The following is a 26724-nucleotide window of genomic DNA, read 5'->3' on the forward strand; positions in this document are numbered from 1 at the left end:
GGGGGAAACTTCTTCCATGGAGGGCCTAGTGTCTGCAAGTTTTTTGATTTGAACTTTTAATTAATCCCTAGACAACCAGGTGTGGGAAGTTACTTACTAATTAGTGACCTTAATTCATCAATGAAGTACAAGGGAGGAGCGAAAACCCGCAGACACTCTGCCCTTCGTGGAATGAGTTTGACAGCTGTGTCCTACAGTATGTAAACTGAGATTCAATTGGTACAAGCGCAGTTGCGCAACACAAAGGAGGAAAAAGTCAGTAGTATTTTATTAAAATGATGAATTTGAACATCCTGTGGAAGGATCACAGTTACAAAGGTACAGGTAAGCGGTTTCAGATTATATATATATATATATATATATATATATATATATATATATATATATATATATATATATATATTTTTTTTTTTACAAGTATCAACTGATGGTGACTAAATGTTGTTGCTAGTAAATCGCGCGACCAGTTATTAATATTAAACTTCGCCTCAAAATAAGAGAATGGAGTTGAGCGTTCCTCAGCTAGTCAAAACCATTTCAGGTCATTGATAATGACTCGCTGAAATAATTCAGATGACCATGACAGAATTTTAAACTTATCTCATGTTTACTCCACAGTTGAGAAAGGAAGTTGTGCCCCTCCACTTCCCAGATGTAGCGCCCCAGTGTCCGCGGGGGGATAGACTACATCTTCTAGAGGACAACAATAGAGCCCTGAAACTGAAGCCTGGGGCTTTCAACCAACACAAGCTACAGCATATACTGCTGGTGAGTCATTGCCTCTCTATCTCTATCTGTCTGAGGCTGTAGTGATGGATATTATTTTCAGTGGCAAGAGGCTGCTGTCTTCTTGGCAAGGTAAGGCAGTCACCCATAGCAGTCAGAAGTTGTATTTTCCCCCTTTGTTTCCTGCTCTGGACTGTGAACCTGTGAACCATAAATAATTGTTCCTACAGCTAGACTGCTAATTCTGCTAAAGATTTAAATAAGTTGACTGTCTGTTCATTTGTCTGTTTGGAGTAGTAGGCTGACGAATTAATTGGGGACAGTTTGAATAGTTACTGGTGATGTCACTGCTGCTGATGGACAAAGCTTTAAGATGTTGTGGCTCCAGACCCAACCTCTGAAGCCTAATAAAAATCTATGCAAAAACTATTCTCATGAAAGTGAAGGCTAAGATCTGTTTGGAAGCCACAGTCTACTACTCTCCTTATTTAGCCAACAGTTTCCAGCCCTGACAAGTGGAAGCTGCAGTAGCCGATTACACTAGCCATATGCTACTGGCCTGGTATGCAGCAGGGCAATGGCATTGGGACTAAACAGGTTATTGGAGGGAGGGGAGGGGGGCAAGCATGTAATGTATCCTCCAGTCCTCAGGCTGATCCCAAGCTGTGTCTTCACAGCGGAGACTGCATGTAATTCCCCAGGCTTCCCCTGATGTCTTCATGTTGTTTAATATGAATGAGCTACATCGATTAGCTTTCAGGGCACTGCTTGTGTTGAGGGGATGGGGATTAGCTGTGTGTGTGTGTGTGTGTGTGTGTGTGTGTGTGTGTGTGTGTGTGTGTGTGTGTGTGTGTGTGTGTGTGTGTGTGTGTGTGTGTGTGCGTGCACGTGTGTGTGATTTTATAACTTGCTGTACTGTTACTTTAAAATCTTGAACGATAGCTAGATTGGTATGTACAACCGTTTCTTGTCAGTGGATGTTTGTACTATCCGTTTGATTTCTCTGTTTGTAAGATTCCATCAATTGCGTGTGCTGAATGGAAATAGAGAAAAGGTCTAACAGCTTTCAAGGTTATTCACAAACTTGAATAGTGTTGAGATATAATGAGATATTGTTGTGGCTTTCAGTCTGACAGCTACAGTCTAAGGGTGTGAGGTCGGGGGGTCTGTGTGTTGTTTGCAAAGACAGGAAGGTGTTAAATTGTATTTTTCAATTCTCAGCTATGTGATACTTAGCCTTCAAAGAAATAGTCTGTCTTTTCACCATTCTTCTGTCAGCTATTTAATCCCACTGCCGAATCAAACTGAATTATTTTGAACACATTCTCGGCCCTAGACTCATGTAATATTCAGTTGAAACCTCATTCTCCTAGAGCCTCTAACTAGCAATGTAGATTTGGCCAATGTTATAAAACATGACTTTTACCCACAAGATATAGTGCTAGAGAAAGCTGTCCAGCAGGCTATTAGCCGCCAGCCAGGTGTTGTCTTCATTTGTTCTGTGATTTGTCCTGTTTCGGTGACATGGTTAGACTAGCTCTGGTCACACAAACCCCTGCCCCCTCTACCTGGAAGTTGCTAGGAAACGAGTGCTTCTGAAGTCAACATACATCCTATAATTTCATTAAGCTGTTGTTTTACATTTCTCAGTCAACAGAGAAATGGGATGGGAGGAACGGGAAAGAGACAAGGGGAGGAATGTTAGTCCCCTGAAGTGAGAGAACTGCAGATTATGGTTTCTGAAATGATTGTCGTGGCATCGGTAATTACTGATACTGGATGCTCCCATGGAAGACTGAGTGAAGTGGTAATGAAAAACTAACAGAGCGTGTGGTACTTCTGTAGCAAGCCCCATTAGCCTCCAACTCTGTTATCTTCTAATGGAGATACAATCAGCAAAGCCGCAGACTCATGTTAGCAAAGGTATCACTTTTCATGTACATGGATGTCTGCTAACATTAACATGTGACCACCACAAAACATTCCTGTCATGTTTAATGCTAGCTCGATAAGGAAGGATGTCTTGTGTATATTACATTTTTTGACAATAAACAAAAACGTACATAGACAAAAACAATAGACATTTACATACATACATTTCCACCAACATTAATGACATCACACTTGCTTACACCCACATGTTCCCACCGTATTCACACCCAATGTTATTTTTAATGCTTGTAAGACTGCCCCATAAGATTTCAAATTGTGTTATGTTTGTCTGTAGCCAGATTTTTTTCAATATTTAAATAAAGGATTTGATTCTTCCATTCTCTTAATGTTTGAGTATCCAACGTTTATCTTCCTGTCACGTCCTGACCAGTGAGAAGGGTCATTTTGCCATAGTAGTATGGTCAGGTTGTGGCAGGGGGGTTGTTTTGTGTGTTTTGGGGTGGGTTTGTTTCTAGGGGAATTTGTTCTAGTTTTCTGTTTCGATGTTTCATTTTCCTTGTGTGGCCGAGTATGGTTTCCAATTAGAGGCAGGTGTCTTTCGTTGTCTCTGATTGGAAGCCATACTTAGGCAGCCTGTTTTTCTTTGGGCTTTCTGGATGTTTATTTTCTGTTTAGTTATTGTACCTGACGGAACTGTTGGTCGCGTTTGTTATTTTGTTGTGTCAAGTGCATTCATTAAAATCTAAAGATGAGCACTATACACGCTGCGCCTTGGTCTAATCCTTTCGACGCCTGTGACACTTCCAGTATTTAAGTAATAGCTTCTTTAATATTGTCCAACCCATTGCAATGTCTTGAAATAGACAAATGAAAGAATGTCTTTGGTGGGGTAATTGGTATTACTGAAAATAAATATAAAACATTTGAGAGCCATGTCATTCTAAAGAGATTTATTCTACCTGTTAGATTTATGGGGAGATTGTTTAATTTAGTTAGATATGCTTTCATGTTGTTGAGTAATGGGAGAAAGTTATCTTTACATGTTTGTCACTTATTAAGCATCCTGTGTATTTCATCTTTTTTTGTGGTCCACTTAAAGGATTTCTGTAGATCAAGTGTCAAACTCATTCCTTCCACGGAGGGCCAAGTGTCTATGGGTTTTCGCTCCACCCTTGTACTTGATTGAGGAATTAAAGTCACTAATTACTAAGGAACTCCCCTCACCTGGTTGTCTAAGTCTTAATTGAAAAGTAAAAAATAAAACTTGCGGACGCTTAGCCCTCCATGGTATGAGGTTGACACCCCTGCTGTAGATCATGAGTAATTATTTGTGTTTTTCCCATTGCCATCACATTCATTTTATATCCTGAGATAAGAGAGTATTCACAAAATATTTTTAACAAGGGGGGCATTGGGTTTTCTATTTTAGACGCTTGACGCGCTGCAAGCGCTCATTGGTTTTTATGAGCATACTAACCCACATGGGTGATTGAAAGATGAACGAAAGACACACTCCAGTCCAGTTGGTGGCGGTAATGCAAGTTAAAGTTGGTTGCCAACTGCTATATAAAATCCACAGATGAAGAAGAAGGAGGATGACCTAGGAGAGATTCATTTAAAAAACTAACTAAAACCTTAATCAAAGAAAACAAACTAAAACGTGGTCAAAGGACCACATTTGGGAAACCCTGAACTAGCTAGGTAGGTAGCTGTTTAGCTTTCAAGCATATTCACTAATTTGTTTTTTAAATAGTTAACAAGCTAGTTAGCTACTACATGTTCTTGACAAACTGTCAACAGAGTAGCTGGCAAGCAACAAGATATACCAAATAATAGTCTAAAAACCACTTCAGGATAAATAAATCAGATTTGACCGTTCAGACACAAGTTGCATGGCCAGGAATCAGATTTGTACCTAACTTCAAACCATCTACAAAGGTGGTTGGAAATGTGGCTCGAAAGATCTGATTTGAATCGGATAAGATTTGAATCGGATATGCCACAAATTGGATTTGAGTCACAACTGGCATTGTGAACGAGGCATAAGAGCATGTCAGTCTCACAGTAATCACACTACTACTACTGCTCACAATCATGTTCATCATCAACCTCTGAATAACTCCCCATGATAAAGCAACAGTTAGGAATGCAAAGGAAGGAGGACTCCTGTCTAAAAGGCATCCTGTTGTATACAGTGGTTGTGAATATATATTTTAGAATAGGAGAACAGAGGATGGTGAAAGCGCTGACACCACTGCTCTGCTCAAGCAGTGACGCAGCCTGAAGGTGTGTGTGTTTCTGCTCTTCCTGTTCCACGCTCCTCTGCATTTATTCCCTCTGATCTCTCTTTATTGCGGCATCAGAACTCGAACAAACACACACAGGAATATTCAGATGGGGTTAGGGTGATGATGCTACACAATCCTCACAAAAACTGTGTGTGTGATGCAGCAGGGCAGGCTGCTGTACTGGGGGGCTGCCTCCCCATGCCCATGTTTACTAGAGTAGTAATTAAATTAGAGCGGCGTGGCGCCCACACTACAGGCCTCCACCGCTGCCGTAATTCAATTAGCCTTCTTATTAACGCTCTGGAGCAGCCGGCCAACCCAGCCGACCTGGGACCCGGGACTATGCTGCTGCTCTGAGTCTGAAGATAAACACACCATTTACTCCTTAGTACTCCTCACTGACTCTAGAACCTTTACATTCACAACATTTGTTTTCACTCTAGAATGTTCAAAATACTGACTGCTTTGTATTTAGAACTGTGTCTTTGTATTCATTAATGCTTTGTGCTGTACTGGGCAGTATTAGCTAGTACTTTATGACTTTGGTTGGAACAAGGCCCATTCTTGTGTTGTAACAGGTTAAGTGCATTGCAGGAGTTGACATGTGTGCCATACTTGTACTGTACAGGGAGATAAAAGGAGAGGTTGGAGTTGAGCCAGATAAAGAAAACACACATGTACACACACACTCACACACACACACAGCTAGTGCAAGAGTCTTTACCAGATTACATTGAAGATGCTGAGATAACACTCCCCCAGGATCAGGTTCAGTTCGGTTGTGAAAGCCAACTGACATTTACTCCTGAGGTGCTGAACTGTTGCACCCTCTACAACCACTGTGATTATTATTTGACCCTGCTGATCTTCTATGAACGTTTGAACATCTTGAAGAACGATCTGGCCTTAATGGCCATGTAGTCTTATAATCTCAACCCGGCACAGCGAGAAGTGGGCTGGCCACCCCTCAGAGCCTGGTTCCGCTCTAGGTTTCTTCCTAGGTTCCTGCCTTTGTAGGGTGTTTTTCTAGCCACCATGCGTCTATATCTGCATTGCTTGCTCTTTAGGGCTGGGTTTCTGTATAAGCACTTTGTGACAACTGCTGATGTAAAAAGGGCTTTATAAATATATTTGAGTTAATTCCAGCCTGCTAATACTACAACACTGTCATGACCATACACCCGAATCATTAGTTATCTGATAAAACATATAATACTATATATGTGGTACAATCAGTGGACGTATCAACGGTTCATGTAAAAATCTTTGGCTTTTATTTACCTTGTGTGTGTGTGTGTGTATTTGTTCTAGAGAGAGTGGACAAAGTCACCACAGTGCCCATATAACTGGGTGGTAGAGTTAAAGCTCTGCTAAATTTCTCAATCACTGTATTGAGGTTATTAAAATTCCAATCTGCTGGAGGCTCCCTTTCTCGCCTTCTCAGAATGAATGTGCCCTTTTAATAATGTAACTGGTTTTAACAAGATCGTATAACGTTCATCTAACTTTCATAAGCCTGTTAGCCCAGTGACGAATTCATGCCATGGCATCCGAGGCTATTACGGTGCCACAGAGAAGAGCAATGAGTAAACGTGAGAAGCCCCTATGGAGGCTGGAGAGTTGTACTGTACATACTGAAGCGGTTTCAGGGCTTGTGTTGTGGATATGTGCCTGCGAGGTTTCTTTGTTTTTGGCTGCCAGGACCATGGACAGCAATGCAAAGTATTCCCCAGAGGCAGGACCACGGACAGCTCAGGGGAAACTTCTAGCCAAATTGATATATCAGGAACACTGCCAAAGCCTGATGATGATGATGATGATAATAATAATAAACAGGTTTAACCCTTTACTCGGACTGGTGTTGTGTGGCTGTATGTGTAAAACCCGCCTTACAAAGAACCCGGTACCGAAAACCCTACATTGGTGGAGAATGCGGGCAAGGCAGTGAGGATAATCACTCACCAATTTTTAAAATCGCTTGTTATTGAAGGAACAAAGGGAGTGTCAACTGCAGATCAATATGGACATGCAGAAGTTACCTGCTGAAATCACTGTGGTGAAAATTGCTCAACAGACCGCTGGTTTACCCATGATGGCCACTCGGTATCTGCAGAAAATGATGCCAAATGATGACGTTGAGACTTTCCTAAAGACATTTGAACGCACAGAAGAATGAGCGGCATGGCCACAGATAAAGTGGGCAGGAATACTGGCTCCTTTTCTTTGTGGGGAAGCACAACAGGCGTGATCTGATCTGGAAGCAACAGAAGCCAATGACTATGACACACTGAAGAAGGAAATATTAGCACGGTTGGGAGTCACTGTCTCTTTGAGGGCACAGTGGTTCCATACTTGGACGTATAAACCCGAGAAGGCACCCAGGTCACAGATGTTTGACCTGGTCCACCTAGCCAAAAAATGTCTGAAGCCTGCGACCCTCAGTACTGGGGCCATCGTGGAAAGAATAGTGATTGACCACTACATCCGGGGCTTACCTTACAAGCTAAAGAAGGTTGTCAGCCAGGGCAGTCCCATCACAGCGGACGGAGTGGTGGACCTCGTTGAGAGATGTTGAGCAACTGACGAACTGCTCAAACCCAGCCGTCTGGACAGAACCACCCAGGAAAAGGGAGGCCTCAAAGAAGGAGGAAGAAAGACATCCCAACTACAGACTCCCCAGGTTTGGAAAGAAAGAATCCAAAGGGCAGAGGGGGAACGTGGGCACCCGGACCATGTTTTCCAACCTGAAGCAAAGATGAGGAATAGAGGGGTTGATACCGACACCCGGGAGTGCTACCACTGTGGTGAAATAAGACACACCGCATGGAACTGTCCCAAGAAGGAGGAACCCATGAAGGTTGACATTTCCAATCTACACCACTGCCATGTCATTTCTGCCCATGTCCAAGCCCACCGCCACCCACCGCACCTGTCGGGTACAGGTCCAAGGGAAAGAAGTAGATGCTCTTGTAGACTCCGGGAGCATGGTCTCCCTCATCATGCCTTCACTACTAACCCAGCTGAGGAAGGACTGCCACTCCAACCATGGACATCACCTGTGTACATAGGGACACCAAAATGTGTCCAACTGCAGATGTAGAGAGGTAACCTACTGTAGGGTTGATTGAAAATCTGCCATATCCCGTGCAAGTGGGTCACGACTGTTCATATTTTCAAGAATTGTGGAAAAGACTACAGGACAAAAGATGGCTGTGCCAGTAATAGGACATGCCAGGTACCATTGACATTTTCCAGTGAAAAGAAAATGAAACCGCTACCAAAGAGAACTCCCTGTCCTATGAAAGGAAAATTAACAAATTGGTACTTACCTGCCCGACTTCCATAGCCGACATTCGAGTTCTCCTGGGAGAAGAAGGGGAAGGAAACGACGAAGAGACAGGAAACCCAGAAGGGATAAATGGAAGAGGAGGAACAGGAAGAGCAGGGCAAGGGGCCTGGAAATTCCTCCTGAGTTAACACAGTATAGGGGAAAGTTTGGTACTGCTCAGCTGGAAGACCCCACACTACAGAACGCAAGACAGAATGTCAAGGTAGTAGATGGTATATCTATAAGTCCTGCTAATGTACTCACTTTTCCTAATTTTTCCATGATAAATAATCTCTTATACCAGGTCACGAAGTCGAATGACGTCACAGTGGAGCAGCTGTTGGTTCCAACCCTGTTTCGGCAAACAGTGCTGTGCTGGGCCCATAGCCATTTGTTGGGAGGACATATAAAGAGAGAAAAAACACAACAGGTGTTACAATGTTTCTTCTGGCCGGGGGTGCAGTTTTATGCAGGTATGCAGTTTTGGTAAGGTATTGCCACGGGTGTCCTGACTGTCAGAGAACCTCATCCCTTCCTGAAATCCAATAATCCCGTTGCCAGTGATAGACACGCCATTCGATAGAATTGCTATGGATTTAATTGGACCATTACCACGGTCTGCGAAAGGCTTTCAACATATATTGGTTGTGGTAGATTATGCCACTAGGTATCCCGAGGCCATTCCCCTGCGTAGTGCTAACACCAAGAGCATCGCCAGAGAGCTGCTACAGATGCTCTCCCAGGTACCCTGAGAAATCCTGATGGACCAAGGTACGGTGTTCATGTCCAAGGTGATGAAAGATTTATGTAAATTGCTTCAAATCAAACAACTGCACACTTCTGTATATCACCCCCAGGCCGATGGCCTAGTCGAGAGATTTAATAGAACCCTGAAATCCATGCTCAGACAGATCATGGAGCGGGATGGGCGAAACTGGGATCAGCTGCTGCCATTTTGTAAATGTTTGCCATAAGAGAGCAGGCGTCCACTGGTATTTCACCATTTGAGCTATTGTTTGCCCACAGGCCCAGGGGATTGTTAGATGTGACAAAGGAGAACTGGGAACAACAAACCAGTCCCCACAACACTGTCATAGAACACAGAAGAAATGAGAGAACGCATAAACAGTGCAATGCCCATTGTGAAGGAACATTTACAGCAGGCCCAAGAAGCCCAGAGTCGAGTGTATAATCGTCCTGCTCAACCCCGAGAGTTCGCCCCCAGGGGAACGGGTTATGGAGTTAGTACTCACAACTGAATGTAAATTCCTGGCCACATGACAGGGTCCCTTTTGAGGTGTTATAGAAAATGGGGCCTGTGAACTACCTCATCCGTCAGCCAGGGAGAAGGAAGCCAGAACAGGTGTTTCATGTTAACCTGTTAAAAAAGTGGGTGAGTCAAGAAGCACTGTGGGGGGAACAAACATATAGACTTCAGTATTTTCGGGCCACTTCCTGCTGGAAAAGGTTGCCCTCAAAGATGTATCGCCTTCCCAGACCTAGGAGTTACGTGAGTTGGTTGTGAAAAATAAAATGTGATTTCAACAAGGATTAAACTCCCAAAGACAAAGCTTGGAGGATCATCCACTGGTTGCAAAGTGTTTACTGTTGTTTGTTTTGGGTTTTGGATATCAAGAACTGCAAAGCCTGATAATAATATACAGGTTTAATCCTTTACTTGGACTGGTATTGTGTGGCTGTATGTGTAAAATCTGTCTTACAAAGAACCCGGCACCAAAAACGCTACAATATGTTTAGCCTGCTGAGAGGGCGGGAGTTGGGGAGAGAGGGAGAGATTAGCCTCGTGGTAGGCCTAACTGATAGCATTCCACTGAACACTCACCCTCTCCTCTGCCTCATCTATACTGAACAAAAATATAAACGTGACATGCAACAATTTGAAAGATTTTTAAACTTATTATACACTGCTCAAAAAAATAAAGGGAACACTAAAATAACACATCCTAGATCTGAATGAATGAAATAATCTTATTAAATACTTTTTTCTTTACATAGTTGAATGTGCTGACAACAAAATCACACAAAAATAATCAATGGAAATCCAATTTATCAACCCATGGAGGTCTGGATTTGGAGTCACACTCAAAATTAAAGTGAAAAACCACACTACAGGCTGATCCAACTTTGATGTAATGTCCTTAAAACAAGTCAAAATGAGGCTCAGTAGTGTGTGTGGCCTCCATGTGCCTGTATGACCTCCCTACAACGCCTGGGCATGCTCCTGATGAGGTGGCGGATGGTCTCCTGAGGGATCTCCTCCCAGACCTGGACTAAAGCATCCGCCAACTCCTGGACAGTCTGTGGTGCAACGTGGCGTTGGTGGATGGAGCGAGACATGATGTCCCAGATGTGCTCAATTGGATTCAGGTCTGGGGAACGGGCGGGCCAGTCCATAGCATCAATGCCTTCCTCTTGCAGGAACTGCTGACACACTCCAGCCACATGAGGTCTAGCATTGTCTTGCATTAGGAGGAACCCAGGGCCAACCGCACCAGCATATGGTGTCACAAGGGGTCTGAGGATCTCATCTCGGTACCTAATGGCAGTCAGGCTACCTCTGGCGAGCACATGGAGGGCTGTGCGGCCCCCCAAAGAAATGCCACCCCACACCATGACTGACCCACCGCCAAACCGGTCATGCTGGAGGATGTTGCAGACAGCAGAACGTTCTCCACGGCGTCTCCAGACTCTGTCACGTCTGTCACATGTGCTCAGTGTGAACCTGCATTCATCTGTGAAGAGCACAGTGGCGAATTTGCCAATCTTGGTGTTCTCTGGCAAATGCCAAATGTCCTGCACGGTGTTGGGCTGTAAGCACAACCCCCACCTGTGGACGTTGGGCCCTCATACCACCCTCATGGAGTCTGTTTCTGACCGTTTGAGCAGACACATGCACATGTGTGGCCTGCTGGAGGTCATTTTGCAGGGCTCTGGCAGTGCTCCTCCTGCTCCTCCTTGCACAAAGGTGGAGGTAGCGGTCCTGCTGCAGGGTTGTTGCCCTCCTACGGCCTCCTCCACGTCTCCTGATGTACTGGCCTGTCTCCTGGTAGCGCCTCCATGCTCTGGACACTACGCTGATAGACACAGCAAACCTTCTTGCCACAACTCGCATTGATGTTCCATCCTGGATGAGCTGCACTACCTGAGCCACTTGTGTGGGTTGTAGACTCCGTCTCATGCTACCACTAGAGTGAAAGCACCGCCAGCATTCAAAAGTGACCAAAACATCAGCCAGGAAGCATAGGAACTGAGAAGTTGTCTGTGGTCCCCACCTGCAGAACCACTCCTTTATTGGGGGTGTCTTGCTAATTGCCTATAATTTCCACCTGTTGTCTATTCCATTTGCACAACAGCATGTGAAATTTATTGTCAATCAGTGTTGCTTCCAAAGTGGACAGTTTGATTTCACAGAAGTGTGATTGACTTGGAGTTACATTGTGTTGTTTAAGTGTTCCCTTTATTTTTTTGAGCAGTATACTTTACCTACCCACTGGGGAGCCGTGCCCAGCCAATCAGAATTAGTTTTTCCCCACAAAAGGGCTTGATTATTACATTTTACATTTTTAGTCATTTAGCAGACGCTCTTATCCAGAGCGACTTACAGTAGTGAATGCATACATTTCATACAATTTCATACATTTTTTTGGTTTTGTTTTTTCTGTGCTGGCCCCCCGTGGGAATCGAACCCACAACCCTGGCGTTGCAAACACCATGCTCTACCAACTGAGCTACAGGGAAGGCACATTGACAGAAATACTTCTCAGCACCCTACCCCTTCCTCAGATGATTCCGCAGGTGAAGAAACCGGATGTGGAGGTCCTGGGCTGGCATGGTTACACGGTAGAGAAATTAACATTAAATTCTCTGGCAACAGCTCTGGTGGACATTCCTACAGTCAGCATGCCAATTGCACGCTCCCTCAAAACTTGACACATCTGTGGTATTGTGTTGTGACAAAATTGCACATTTTTTAAGTGGCCTTTTATTGTCCCCAGGACAAGGTGCACCTGTGTAATTATCATGCTGTTTAATCAGCTTCTTGATATGCCACACTTGTCAGGTGGATGGATTATCTTGGCAAATGAGAAATGCTCACTAATAGGGATGTAAACAAATTTGTGCACAAAACTTGACAGAAATGAACTTTTTGTGTGCGTATGTCAAATTTTGGCGATATTTTAATTTTTTTTTTATTTCAGCTCATTAAACATGGGACCAACACTTTACATGTTCAGCAGAATTTTTTTTCAGTCAGTGTATAATGCACATGTGTTACACAGGGATCAACCCTGAAAAGTCTTGCTTAAGCATGGCAAGAGGGCCTATCATGTTAGACTTTACCTATTTGTGGCTGGTTTTTACACATCTAGATTGGTGGTAGAGCATCAGTGTGGGTTGAATGGAGCTGGGGCCAATGTAGGGGCAGGATAAATAAAAGCGCTCCTGGGTGATTTAGCCTACTGCATGCCTCATCCTCCCAGCCTCTGCTGGAGTAATGTGACCTTCATAAGCAGATTCAAATATGTAGCAGGCGTGCATTGATTTTTGGACCAGTCACTAAGATTTATGGACTCAGCCAGTACATAAATATTGATACTTGCTCTCTCAAAGAAGATCTGACACTGTGTGTGTGTGTGTGTGTGTGTGTGTGTGTGTATGTGTGTGTGTGTGTGTGTGTGTGTGTGTGTGTGTGTGCGTACACATTTTATTATACTTGTGGGTACCAGAAGTCCTCACAAGAATAGTAAACAAACTCAAATTCAGAGAAGTGAGGACATTTTGCTTGTCCACTTGTAAAAAGGATATTTTCGTCTTAGGGGTTAGGGTTAGGAGTTTGGTTTAGGTTTAAGGGTTTGGGAAAAAAGGATTTTGAATGGGAATCAATTGTTGGTCCCCAAAGTCCTCCAAAGTATATTAAGACATAGACGTGAAAGTGTACTGGACTTTCTTAAGACAGAAAAAAGTAGGAGCCACAGCAGTCACCTCATAAAAACAACTACTGGTATGAAATGAGAATGCTGTTGGTAACCTAAATGGGCTTCTGTAGCAGCAAAATGGGTAATTCCCATTAAGTGACGTCGATTACATTTTTTTGTGTGTTTGATGGCTTTAAAATACAGCGATGACTTCAATATATTTTTCTTGGTTTTCCTATGTCAAGTCCTCAACATGTAACCTTTTCTCTCCTTATGTATGCACATACATGTAGTGTAGCATCACTATACAGTATTAAATGCAAACTCTTTCTCTCTCTCTCACACACTCCCTTACTCGAGACACCCTACACAATTCTCTATCGCCAGCAGACAGAACACAACGTCACAGTTAGATTGCTTTTCCAAATCTGTAACATCTAATTTAACGCCATCAGAAGGTGGGATGGGTTCAATCTAGCGTTCCTTAATTAGATTGCTGTCTGTGTGGAGGGAAAGGGCGAAGATGGCTGCTAGCGTTTCTCCTTGGGAGAGAGAGGAGCTGACTATAAGAAGAGTCACTCCAGGTATCAGAGGTGTTGTGCTGACTGTGGCTCTGCTCACAGACTGTGAGAAAGGTAGAAGAGTTGACTTTTGTTCCAGTGTGTGGCTCACCAAGCCATTCACTCAGAGCCTTTAAGATGAACCGTTCACCTGACTGTTACCAGTCTTACTGCTCTACTTGTTTATTTCACTGTTGTTTGAGAGAGGTTGTGGGGAGCTGGCCCATTGTTTTTGTTCCTAAGCTCTTGAAGTTGTGACAGTGAGGCTTTTCTCTCTGCAGTTTCTAGACAGCAATGGGTTCTGGACGTTTTCCTTTGTGACGTTTGCTCTTTGGAGACTGCAGAGGAAAAGCGTGAAGACCGAGTGGTCCTGACAGGCAGACTCAGGATGACTCAGAATGCTGATATCTTTTCGTCCCAGGAATTCACCAAGAAAAGATTGTTTTCTGGGTCATTTGCTTCGATTCCACCCCCCCTCCCCCTCTGTCCTCTCCTGCTGAAACTCAGCTAATGGCTTAGATGTCACACTGCTTTCCAGTGAAATGATCTCTGAGCATGAAAGTGTGGGTGGTTGTGTCTGTGTGTGGTTGTGTCTGTGTGTGATTGTGTGGTTGTGTCTGTGTCTGTGTGTGATTGGGTGTGTGTGGGGTTGGGTCATGTGTGTGTGTGTGTGCAAATTATAGAGTGAATGACCATGTAAATCTACATTCAAAAGAAACGTCAAAGAAACAATCATGCTTTTTCCCAGAACAGTGTCTCAGTTGGCACAACACAGAGCTGAGCAGTAAGAGAACTAAGTGAAATAGAATGACAAACTTGCAGAGCCAGGAATTGTGTTTGCTTGTACTTTTGTTATTTCTTTCTCTCTCTGTCTATCTCTCTCTGAAACACAGAGGGATGAGTCACTCTAAATTGAATTGCTGGTTGAGAGGCCTGGCTCTAGCTTTGAGTGACAATGGGGAGTTACAGAAAAGACATGCAGTAGCAAGACAAAGGGATAGTTAAAATCAGACAATATGAAAAACAAGTACATTTCCAGAAAACCTGACCAGAAGGTTGAAACACCTTTTTGACCAGAAGGTTGAAACACCTTTTTGACCAGAAGGTTGAAACACCTTTTTGACCAGAAGGTTGAAATACCTTTTTTGACCAGAAGGTTGAAACACCTTTTTAACCCATTATCTTCCATTATCTCCCATTATCGCAGTGATACAATAAGACAGAGGTTCCCAAACTAGGGGTTGCATGGGGTCGCCTGATATAAAAATGGTGTCGTGGGAGAATTTCCAAAATCCTCCCAAAAATAATTATAAATAATATATGGTTTTTGTATCTCAAAATCATTGTAATGTGGTCAACCTTAAAAATGTTAATCAATGTTTAAAAAAATAAATAAAAATCAACAACAGAGTGCACTTATATCGTGGGAAAAGGCAGCACTTGACCATTGCGCTTGAATCAGGGTATTCCCTTTGAGTCAGCTGTCATGTGACCGAAATGTTGCAGACAATGCATTCACGGGTCACTACAGAGGAGTTTTTGTTCCTGACTCAAAGGGAATACCCTGCCGTCTCCCTCAGAGTATTAAAACTCATGGTACCCTTCGCCAGGTCATATCTGTGTGTAGCTGGATTCAGCAGTGCTCTCATCTGCATTAAAACCAAATATCGATCCAGTTTGGATATGACAGCAGAGATGAGGTGCACACTGTTGTCCACGCCCTCTGACTTTGAGAAGCTCTGACGCGACATGCATCAAGCACACCCATCTCATTAGTGGTGGTGAGATAATTGTGCTTTCAAGATAACTGGGAACTCGGAAAGAAAACAAGGTCCAATCATGACAACAGTGATCTTCAGGTCGGAAAGTCAGAGCTTTAGAAAGAAGCCAGAATTCCCGACTTGGAATTCCGTGTTGGGTGACAGTTCAAAACGGTCGGAAGTCTGAGAATTCCGAGTTCCCAATCATTTTGAATGCGGCATTAGAGACATATCAGACTAATTTGCAATTGACTGTCATAGCCCCACATTAAAAGTATGTGATCGTGAGTTGAGAAGGCAGTCAGAAATACTGTTGGAATGTTTGCAATTGACTGCCATATCCCCCCCAAAAGTAAACATTGGCTGTTAATTACATAATTTTTTTCACATGGTTGGGGTCGTGAGAATTTTCAGATATCAAAATGGTGTCGTGGACTAAAAAAGTTTGGGAAACCCTTCAATAAGACCTCATCATTGAAGTTAGCTCATATTAGATGAGGAGGAAAGTTATTTGTGGCCTTATATAGTTGAAGTCAGAAATGTACATACACTTTACCCAAATACATTTAAACTCAGTTTTTCACAATTCCTGACATTTAATCTGAGTAAAATTCCCTGTTTTAGGTCAGTTACGATCACCACTTTATTTTAAGAATGTGAAATGTCAGAATAATAGTAGAGAGAATTATTTATTTCAGCGTTTATTTCTTTCATCACATTCCCAGTGGGTCAGAAGTTTATATACACTCAATTAGTATTTGGTAGCATTGCCTTTAAATTGTTTAACTTGGGTCAAACGTTTCGGGGAGCCTTCCACAAGCTTCCCACAATAAGTTGGGTGAATTTTGGCCTATTCCTCCTGACAGGGCTGATGTAACTGAGTCAGGTTTGTAGGCCTCCTTGCTCGCCCACACTTTTTCAGTTCTGCCCACACATTTTCTATAGGATTGAGGTCAGGGCTTTGTAATGGCCACTCCAATACCTTGACTTTGTTGTCCTTAAGCCATTTTGCCACAATTTTGGAAGTATGCTTGGGGTCATTGCCCATTTGGAAGACCCATTTGCGAACAAGCTTTAACTTCCTGACTGATGTCTTGAGATGTTGTTTCAATATATCCACCTAATTTTCCTCCCTCATGATGCCATCTATTTTGTGAAGTGCACCAGTCCCTCCTGCAGCAATGCACCCCCACAACATGATGCTGCCACCCCCGTGCTTCACGGTTTGGATGGTGTTCTTCGGCTTGCAAGCCTCCCCCTTATTCCTCCAAACATAACCATGGTCATTATGGCCAAACAGTTCTATTTTTGTTTCATCAGAACAGAAGACATTTCTACAAAGGGTACGATCTTTGTCCCCATGTGCAGTTGCAAACCGTAGTCTGGCTTTTTTCTGGCGGTTTTGGAGCAGTGGCTTCTTCCTTGCTGAGCGGCCTTTCAGGTTATGTTGATATAGGACTTGTTTTACTGTGAATATAGATACTTTTGTACATGTTTCCTCCCGCATCTTCACAAGGTCCTTTGCTGTTGTTCTGGGATTGATTTGCACTTTTCGCACCAAAGTACGTTCATCTCTCGGAGACAGAACGCGTCTCCTTCCTGAGAGGTATGCCGGCTGTGTGGTCCCATGGTGTTTATACTTGTATGCTATTATTTGTACAGATGAACGTGGTACCTTCAGGCTTTTGGAAATTGCTCCCAAGGATGAACCAGACTTGTGGAGGTCTACAATTTGTTTTCTGCGGTCTTGACTGATTTCTTTTGATTTTCCCATGATGTCAAGTAAAGAGGCATTGAGTTTGAAGGTAGACCTTGAAATACATCCACAGGTACACCTCCAATTGACTCAAATTATGTGAATTACCCTATCAGAAGCTTCTAAAGCCATGACATAATTTTCTGAAATTTTCCAAGCTGTTTAAAGGCACAGTCAACTTAGTGTATGTAAACTTCTGACCCACTGGAATTGTGATACAATGAATTATAAGTGAAATAATCTGTCTGTAAACAATTGTTGGAAAAATTACTTGTGTCATGCACAAAGTAGATGTCCTAACCGACTTGCCAAAACTATAGTTCGTTAACAAGAAATGTGTGTGGTGGTTGAAAAACGAGTTTTAATGACTCCAACCTAAGAGTATGTAAACTTCCGACTTCAACTGTATGTCCAGCTCTGAAAGTTACTCTATGGTCCATGCGATAACTCTTGAGATCTAAATACATTCCCTAGGAATGAGTACACGTCACCACTCAGACTTCTATTGTGAGTCTAAATTAATTTCATCTGATAGGGCATGTCCACTGGTGGGGCTCTGGTGTATTGTGGGATGTCTGGACAGCAGGCATCATGCAATAATTTCATCAATGGGCTTAGATGAGAGACTCAAAAACAGCTTCTATCTCAAGGCCATCAGACTGTTAAACAACCATCACTAACATTGAGTGGCTGCTGCCAACATACTGACTCAAATCTCTAGCCACTTTAATAATACAAAATTGGATGTAATAAATGTATCACTAGCCACTTTAAACAATGCCACTTTATATAATGTTTACATACCCATCTCATATGTATATACTGTACTCTATACCATCTACTGCATCTCGCCTATGCCGTTCAGCCATCGCTCATCCATATATTTTTTTTACATATTCTTATTCATTCTTTTACACTTGTGTGTATAAGGTAGTTGTTGTGAAATTGTTAGATTACTTGTTAGATATTACTGCATGGTGGAACTAGAAGCACAAGCATTTCGCTAGACTCGCATTAACATCTGCTAACCATGTGTATGTGACCAATAAAATTGGATTTGATTTGATGGCAACATGGCAGACTTCATTTGATCTCCAGGATTATGTTACAGACCTCTGTGTTGGTTTCAAGCTGACGTGAACAGGGGTGTACAGATAGCTACAGTTTTTCCTTTCCATCTCCTCTATGCTCTGGCTGTCACGACTTCTGCCGAAGTTGGTCCCTCTCCTTGTTCGGGCTATGTTCGGCGGTCAACGTCACCGACCTTCTAGCCATCGCCGATCCACTTTTCATTTTCCATTGGTTTTGTCTTGTCTTCCAGCACACCTGGTTCCAATTCCATCAATTACATGTTGTGTATTTAACCCTCTGTTCCCCCCCATGTTCTTGTCCGTAATTGTTTGTTGTAGTGCTGGTGCACGGTATGCTGGTATTTACCGGGTTTTGTTTGACCCATTTATTTTATTGTTCTGTTGACGGTGGTTTATGGTTATTAAACACAACCGTTGTAAATCAGTTTCCGCTCTCCTGTGCCTGACTTCTCTGCCGCCAGTAGCATCGCATTACAGAATTACGGACCAAAACTATGGAGTCAGCAGGAGCAGGTACCCCGGGTATAGGGGTGGAGGAGCGTGTCTGGGAGCACGCAGCAATGCTCCAACATCGTGGCACCACCATGGACCGCGTTGTCCAGACTATGGACCGCTGGGAGAGACAGGGAGTTCTTCCAGCGCCTCCACCAGCACAACCGGGGTCTCCACTGAGCGCCCCTCTTCATCTTAGTCGCAGTGCGATTCGTCTCTCCCTGCCCCAGGAATACGATGGGAAGGCTGCGAACTGCCAGGGGTTCCTTTTACAACTGGACCTATACGTGGCCACCGTCCACCCGGCTCCGTTGGGCCGTGAGAGGGTGTCCGCCCTCGTCTCGTGCCTCACCGGGAAAGCCCTGGAGTGGCCCAACGCCGTATGGAGAGAGGGAGATGCGGCATTTGACCAGTTTGAGGAGTTCACCCGCCGTTTTCGGGCGGTCTTCGACCACCCGCCCGAGGGTAGAGTGGCGGGTGAGCGCCTCTTCCATCTGAGGCAGGAGACAAGGAGCGTCCAGGAGTTCGCCCTGGAGTTTAGCACCCTGGCTGCCGGCGCGGGATGGAACGACAGGGCCCTGATCGACCATTACTGCTGCAGTCTGTGCGAGGACATCCGTTGGGAGTTGGCCTGCAGAGACCCCACCCTTACGTTCGAACAGCTGGTGGACCTGTCCATCCGGCTGGACAACCTGCTGACAGACATTCAGATCGGGGTCTGGTGGTTCCATCCCCCCGCACCCCCTCTCCGATACCTATGGAGCTGGGAGGGGCGGTGCGCAGGGAGACCGGAGGGGGGGGTCCAGCTCGTGCACCATCTGGTGCCGGTTGGTTCCTCTGGGGATCGGTTGGTGCCGGTTGGTTCCTCTGGGGATCGAGGCAGCAGGCAGGGTGCTCTGGCGTCACCCCAGGTGAGCCGGCACCATTCTCACTCAGAGCCCTCTGTTGCGCATATGTTTGTCTATGTCACTTTTCCTGAGTTTTCCCCGCATCCCCAGCATAAGGCGCTCGTCGATTCAGGCGCGGCTGGGAATTTTATAGATAGATTGTTCGCCCATAGTTTAGGGATCCCCATTGTTCCCGTGGCTGTGCCCTTCCCCGGTCACGCCTTAGATAGTCGACCATTAGGGTTAGGGATGATCAGGGATGATCAGGGATGCCACCGCTCCTCTGGGCATGGTGACGCAGGGGGGGGGCACAAGGAGAGAATTAGTCTCTTCCTTATTGACTCTCCTAAGTTTCCCGTGGTGCTAGGCCTACCCTGGTTAGTTTGTCATGACCCCACTGTTTCTTGGCCACAGAGGGCTCTCACAGGGTGGTCGCGGGAGTGCTCGGGGAGGTGTTTAGGGGTTTCCGTTGGTGCTACTATGGTGGAGAGTCCAGACCAGGTCTCCACCGTGCACATTCCCCCTGAATATGCCGATTTGGCTCTCGCCTTCTCTAAAAAGAAGGCGACTACATTACCACCTCATCGACGGGGCGATTGTGCGATAAATCTCCTGGTAGATGCTGCAGTTCCCAGGAGTCACGTGTATCCCCTCTCACAGGTGGAGATGGAGGCTATGGAAACATATGTCTCCGAATCCCTGCGTCAGGGGTACATTCGGTCCTCCACTTCACCTGCCTCCTCGAGTTTCTTTTTTGTGAAGAAGTAGGGAGGTCTGCGCCCGTGTATTGACTATCGGGGTCTGAACCAGATCACTGTGAGGTATAGTTACCCGCTATCCCTCATAGCCACAGCGATTGAGTCAATGCACGGGGCGCGCTTCTTCACCAAACTAGATCTCAGGAGCGCTTACAACCTGGTGCATATCCGAGAGGGAGCCGAGTGGAAGACGGCTTTATTTTTCACCCGTTTTGTGTTTACCCTTTCCTACAGACCAGGTTCCCAGAATGTAAAGGCAGACGCATTGTCCCGGCTGTATGACACAGAGGAGCGGCGCATGGATCCCACTCCCATACTCCCTGCCTGGTGGCGCCGGTAGTGTGGGAGCTGGACACGGACATAGAGCAGGCGTTACGTGCAGAGCCCGCACCTGTCCAGTATCCCGCTGGGCGCCTGTACGTCCCGTCTGCTGTTCGTGACTGGTTGATCTATTGGGCCCACACGTCACTCTCCTCTGTTCATCCTGGGATCGGTCGGACAGTGCGCTGTTTGAGCGGGAGGTACTGGTGGCCTACCTAAGTCCTGTCGTCTCCTCCCTCTGCCGGGTCTGACTTCTCTGCCGCCAGTAGCATCGCATTACACTGGCCACTGACAGACAGCTCTTGGGAGACAGTCCTGCTGTGCTGTAGCAACCTGGCTTACTGTATCTGTCTGAGGAGGACAATAGGAAACTAGTCTTCCAGTCCTGCACTATATGTGTTTAGGTGAAAGTAAGGGGAAAGGGCTGATTTGGGAGGAAAACTAGGTAGATCATTAAGTGTGTGTAATGGTTAGGGTTTCTGGGAAATGTCAATAAATTAAACCAGGAATGCTGGAAAACAAGGGAATTCATTGAAAGTTTTTTGCAACCCTACTGATGATGGATAAGGAGAGGTAGGAGGGATATATGATGTATAAAGGAGGAGAGGAAGAGGGAGAATGGAGTGACTAACAGTCATAAACTTACAGTAACTTCACACTCCCTTTCAGAGAAGTCATTAAGAATTTTAGACTGGGAATATTTTTCATGAAAAAAATTGTTGCCAATCCATTCTTCACAATATAGCACATAACCCATTATGTGATTGCCTGTATACTGTACTATGATCATGTTATAAAATAATTGTGCTCCCAGGGAAATAATAACACTTACAAAGGGCTAGTTTGTAGTACAGTACTTGCACCCTAAGCAGTGTGTACCGTGTGGTGGTGACTCAACAGGGCTATCTTCATTACAGTAATCTGAGCACAGGCGTCAGTCTCATTCTGCCCTGCCCAGTGGTGTCTAATGATGCTCTGATCACCCAATCCATGGATCTATGGTGCCATGTGCTGTAACATAACTCTGAGCTTGCACATATTCTCACCTTCAGGGCTCCATTATTACTGTATCTGGCTACAGACGTTTGATAAGACTGTATTGGTCGTTTAGATCGGGATTTTGGGTGTTTCCTTGCTGCATTGCTGCTCTGAGCTCCCTCTTGGACTTGAAGAATACATCTCTCTCTCTTTCTCTCCCTCTCTACTCCCTCTGCACTACCGATGACTCACACTCTACACACCCTTGCAGAAATCTCTACTCCAGTGCCCCAGAGAAAGGGGGAGATAGAGGGAGATAAACGTGTTTTCTGCCTCTCTTCTGACACAGGATATCTTACATGAAACATGCTCTTTTCTACCTGCTCTCTCTGTGTGTGTCTCCGTGTTTAACAGAACACACACACACACACACACACACACACACACACACACACACACACACACACACATTCTGTGTAGTTCCCTATGACTTCCTCCAGGGCTGGAATGCAGCTGGTGTTTTTCTACTATAAACCCCAGTACATTTACATCCATTCTCTCATTCAGTTAGCAGATGCTCTTATCTGCAGTGGAGCACCTTACAAATGTGTTAACATTTAATCAGGTACATTTAGTGCTTATGAGGAGGAAGAGTTAAGTAACTGCAGTTGACGCATAAGGGTAATTCTCTGCCATAGAAAATTCTGTGTCAACTTAAAGAATTAACCAGCATCACATATGAAGATGTGAAGATGCAATGCGTACAGTAGTGTCCTCTTGATTGCCATTACACTGATCCCATCCCCACAGTTGTCACTGTAGGGTCCCCTCCCTCCAGTGGGCTAGCTAACCTAACACAGTGTGACATTCACAGTGACTGCTAGCTGCCGCAGCCAGCCACACGGTCCACACGTGCTCTAGTGTAGTGCTGTTGTGGATTGTCTGCCCTCTGGCTTCTGCACTGCCTCTCTTTCTGGAAATAGATAGAGAAAAATAGCTGAGGGTGATTAATGGTCATACTGTATGTGCAGCAGAAAACACACTACCAGGCCTGGCCAGGCCACAATTTCCCTACCCTACCACACAGCATAGTCAGACCCCACAGGCTTTACATTATATTATATAGCATAATATATCTTACTTAAATCATCCTGATACCTTCTGGCTTACTTCATGTATTTCACCCATTTCATCATGGTTTTAATGCAGCTGACATGTCAGGGGAAAGCGCTGCCTTTGATATAGTGTTGAGTTGTGCCTGTTCTGTTCTGGCACTGTGGCTTGGCTTGTACATCCTCCCAGTTGTTTACTGCGCCCTTGGCTTCACCCTCACTGCCTTCTCTCTTTAACTGAAATACTTAGTTTCCTCCTCATCTGCATCCTCCTGCTCCTCCCCCACCTGCTCCTCCGCTGCCTCATGCCAGTTAGGATTTGACTGGCACTCTGTTTTTTTCTATTAAGATAGGGCTATTTTTAGTACATTGTGTCACAACAAGGCAGTCTCATCCTGTGCATGCCCTCTGAAATAACTCCACTTCCCTATCTTCCCCTCAAGGCTTCGAGTGGTCTCTTCAGCTACATGTGCACTAGCCCTGGCTGGGTTTCACACAGTGATGTGAGCAGGCCCATTACGCAACCCTGTGTGTGCATTCAGCCACTGGGCTGCAGGGCCAGAATGGGAGCTACAGTCCCACATTCTCTCTCTCTCTCTCTCTCACACACTCTCTCTCTCTCTCTCTCACTCTCCATGTGCAGCTAGTCTTTTGGATTATATTGACAGACAGTGTTTGTCTTTTCTTATTCCATGTTGCGTTGATCAGAGAGGTGCGGGGGGGCTGCCTTAATCGACATCCACGTCTTTGGCGCCCGGGGAACAGTGGGTTAAACTACCTTGCTCAGGGGCTGAACGACACATTTTTACCTTGTCAGCTCGGGGATTCGATCCAGCAACCTTTCGGTTACTGGCCCAACGCTCTAACCACTCGGCTACATGCCGCAGTACTCTGACTAGATCCAGTACCCCCAAAAATATAAATGTTTTATTGTCACAAAGTATTCAGACCCTTTGACTTTTCCCACATTTTGTTATGTTACAGCCTTATTCTAAAATGGATTCAATTGTTCCCCCCCCTCTATATACACACAATACCCAATGATGACAAATCAAAAACAGGTTTTTAGAAATTTTAGCAAAAGTATTCAGACCCTTTACTCAGTACTTTGTTGAAGCACCTTTGGCAGCGATTACAGCCTTGAGTCTTCTTGGGTATGACGCTACAAGCTTGGCACACCTGTATTTGGTGTGCCAAATTCTTCTCTGTAGATGCTCTCAAGCTCTATCAGGTTGGATGGGGAGCGTCGCTGCACAGAGATGTCTCTCCAGAGATGTTCGATCAGGTTCAAGTCCGGGCTCTTGCTGGGCCACAAGGACATTCAGAGACTTGTCCAGATGCCACTCCTACGTTGTCTTGCTGTGTCCAGTTGGAAGGTGAACCTTCTCCCCAGTCAGAGGTCCTGAGCACTCAGTCCCTGCCGCTGAAAAACATCCCCACAGCATGATGCTGCCACCACCATGCTTCACCATAGGGATGGTGCAAGGTTTCCTCCAGACGTGACACTTGGCATTCAGGCCAAAGTGTTCAATCTTGGTTTAATAAGACCAGAGAATCTTGTTTCTCATGGTCTGAGAGTCTTTAGGTGCCTTTTGGCAAACTCCAAGTGGGCTATTATGTGCCTTTTACTGAAGAGTGACTTCTGTCTGGCCACTCTAACATAAAGGCCTGATTGGTGGAGTGCTGCAGAGATGGTTGTCCTTCTGGGAGGTTCTCCCATCTCCACAGAGGAGCTCTGTCAGAGTGACCATCAGGTTCTTGGTCACCTCCCTGACCAAGGCCCTTCTTCCCCGATTGCTCAGTTTGGCTGGACGGCCAGGTCTAGGAAGAGTCTTGGTGGTTCCAAACTTCTTCCATTTAAGAATGATGTATGCCACTGTGTTCTTGGGGACCTTCAATGCTGCAGAAATGTTTTGTTACCTTTCCCCAGATCTGTGCCTCGACACAATCCTGTCTCGGAGCTCTACGGACAATTCCTTTGACCTCATGGCTAGTTTCTGCTCTGACAACTGTGGGACCTTATATAGACAGGTGCGTGCCTTTCTATATCATGTCCAATCAATCAATTGAATGTACCACAGGTGGACTCCAATCAAGTTGTAGAAACATCTCAAGGATGATCAATGGAAACAGTATGCACCTGAGCACAATTTCGAGTCTAATGCCAAATGGTCTGAATACTTATGTAAAAATGTGTGAATATTTCTAAAAACCCGTTTTCACTTTTTTATTATGGGGTATTGTGTGTAGATTGATGAGGAAATTGTTTTATTTATTGCATTTTAGAATAAGGCTGTAACGTAAACAAAATGTGGATAAAGTCAAGGGGTCTGAATACTTTCTGAATGCACTGTACATCAGATAGGTTCAGTGAAATGTGTTGTTTTACAGGGTGAGCCATAGTATTTTTTTAACCTTTTAACTAGACAAGTCAGTTAAGAACAAATTCTTATTTACAATGACGGCCAAACACGGACGACACTGGGCCAATTGTGCGCCGCACTATGGGACTCCCAATCACGGCCGGTTGTGATACAGCCTGGAATCGAACCAGGGCCTGTAGTGACGCCTCTAGCACTGAGATGCAGTGCCTTAGACCGCTGCACCACTCAGGTAGTATTACAACACCCCTGGAGCAAATTTGTTTGAAGAGCCTTGCTCAAGGGCACATCAACAGCTTTTTTCACCTTGTTGGCTCGGGTATTTGAACCAGCGACCTTTCGGTTACTGGCCCAACGCTCTAAATGATTGGCTACCTGCCACCCAGACCTGGGTTATTGTGGCCAGCAGATGATGATGATGATGATGATGATGAGAGGGGAGGAATGCATTTATCTGTTCTCTAAATGATGTACTTCCTCCTCCCAGTGAGGACTGGACAGGTCCAATGTCCAGCAGCATCATGGATGTCCAGTCACATCTCTGCAGCTCGGCCATAATGGGCGCTCCTCTCCTCAGCTAATCCCATCATCTGCCATGTCATTGCCAGCAATGTTCAGGTTAAAAGGAAATACATTAATCATAAGTTCTTATGTGCTGTCTATTGGGTATCATCATGAAATTAGATACTCAGGATTAGAGTAAAATGGTTTGGATATCAATGTATGCATCCATTTGAGTAGTTTCTACGAGCCTAATACTATTTTGGTGGCTGTTCATTGATCGCAATCCGTTCAGGCCTTTAGTGAGAAGTTTGATGACTCTGGCTGTGAGAGAGAGTGGATGGTACAGTACACCGGGAGGCTCAGTTTGGGACTTCTCTCAGTAAATTCTACTGACCGTTCATTATTGTGCTGAAGATTCCTCCTTTGACATCTCACACTAGCTCAGCGCGTGATGACGACACAACAGTGGTAGGCCTGATCACCGACAACAATGAGACGGCCTATAGGGAGGAGGTCAGAGAACTGGAAGTGTGGTGCCTGGACAACAACCTCTCCCTCAATGTGAGCAAGAGAAAGGAGCTGATCATGGACTACAGGAAAAGGCGGGCCAAATAGGCCCCTATTAACATTGACAGGGCTGTAGTGGAGCGGGTCGAGAGTTTCAAGTTCCTTGGTGTCCACATCACCAACGAACTATCATGGTCCAAACATACCAAGACAGTCGTGAAGAGGGCACGACAAAACCTTTTCCCCCTCAGGAGCCTGAAAAGATTTGGCATGGGTCCTCAGATCCTGAAAAGGTTCTACAGCTGCACCATCAAGAGGATCCTGACTGGTTGCATCACCGACTGGTATGGCAACTGCTCCGGATCTGACCATAAGAGGGTAGTGCGAACGGCCCAGTACCTCCCTGGGGCCAAGCTTCCTGCCATCCAGGACCTATATAATAGGC

The 26724-nt window shown here is 45.0% G+C and overlaps 1 protein-coding gene across 1 annotated transcript in view; it reads left to right on the plus strand.

Moving 5' to 3' along the window:
- The first annotated feature begins 622 nt into the window (after positions 1–622).
- The window catches only part of LOC106579913 (RIMS-binding protein 2), a 116894-nt gene continuing 90792 nt past the window's right edge, over positions 623–26724 (plus strand). The window contains exon 1 of the mRNA XM_082966285.1: positions 623–768. The gene's annotated coding sequence lies outside the window, so the exon portion shown is untranslated. The remainder of the gene's footprint in view (positions 769–26724) is intronic.

Source organism: Salmo salar, chromosome 20 (genome assembly GCF_965601325.2).
Source record: "Salmo salar chromosome 20, fSalSal1, whole genome shotgun sequence".
Classification (NCBI taxonomy): Eukaryota; Metazoa; Chordata; class Actinopteri; order Salmoniformes; family Salmonidae; genus Salmo; species Salmo salar.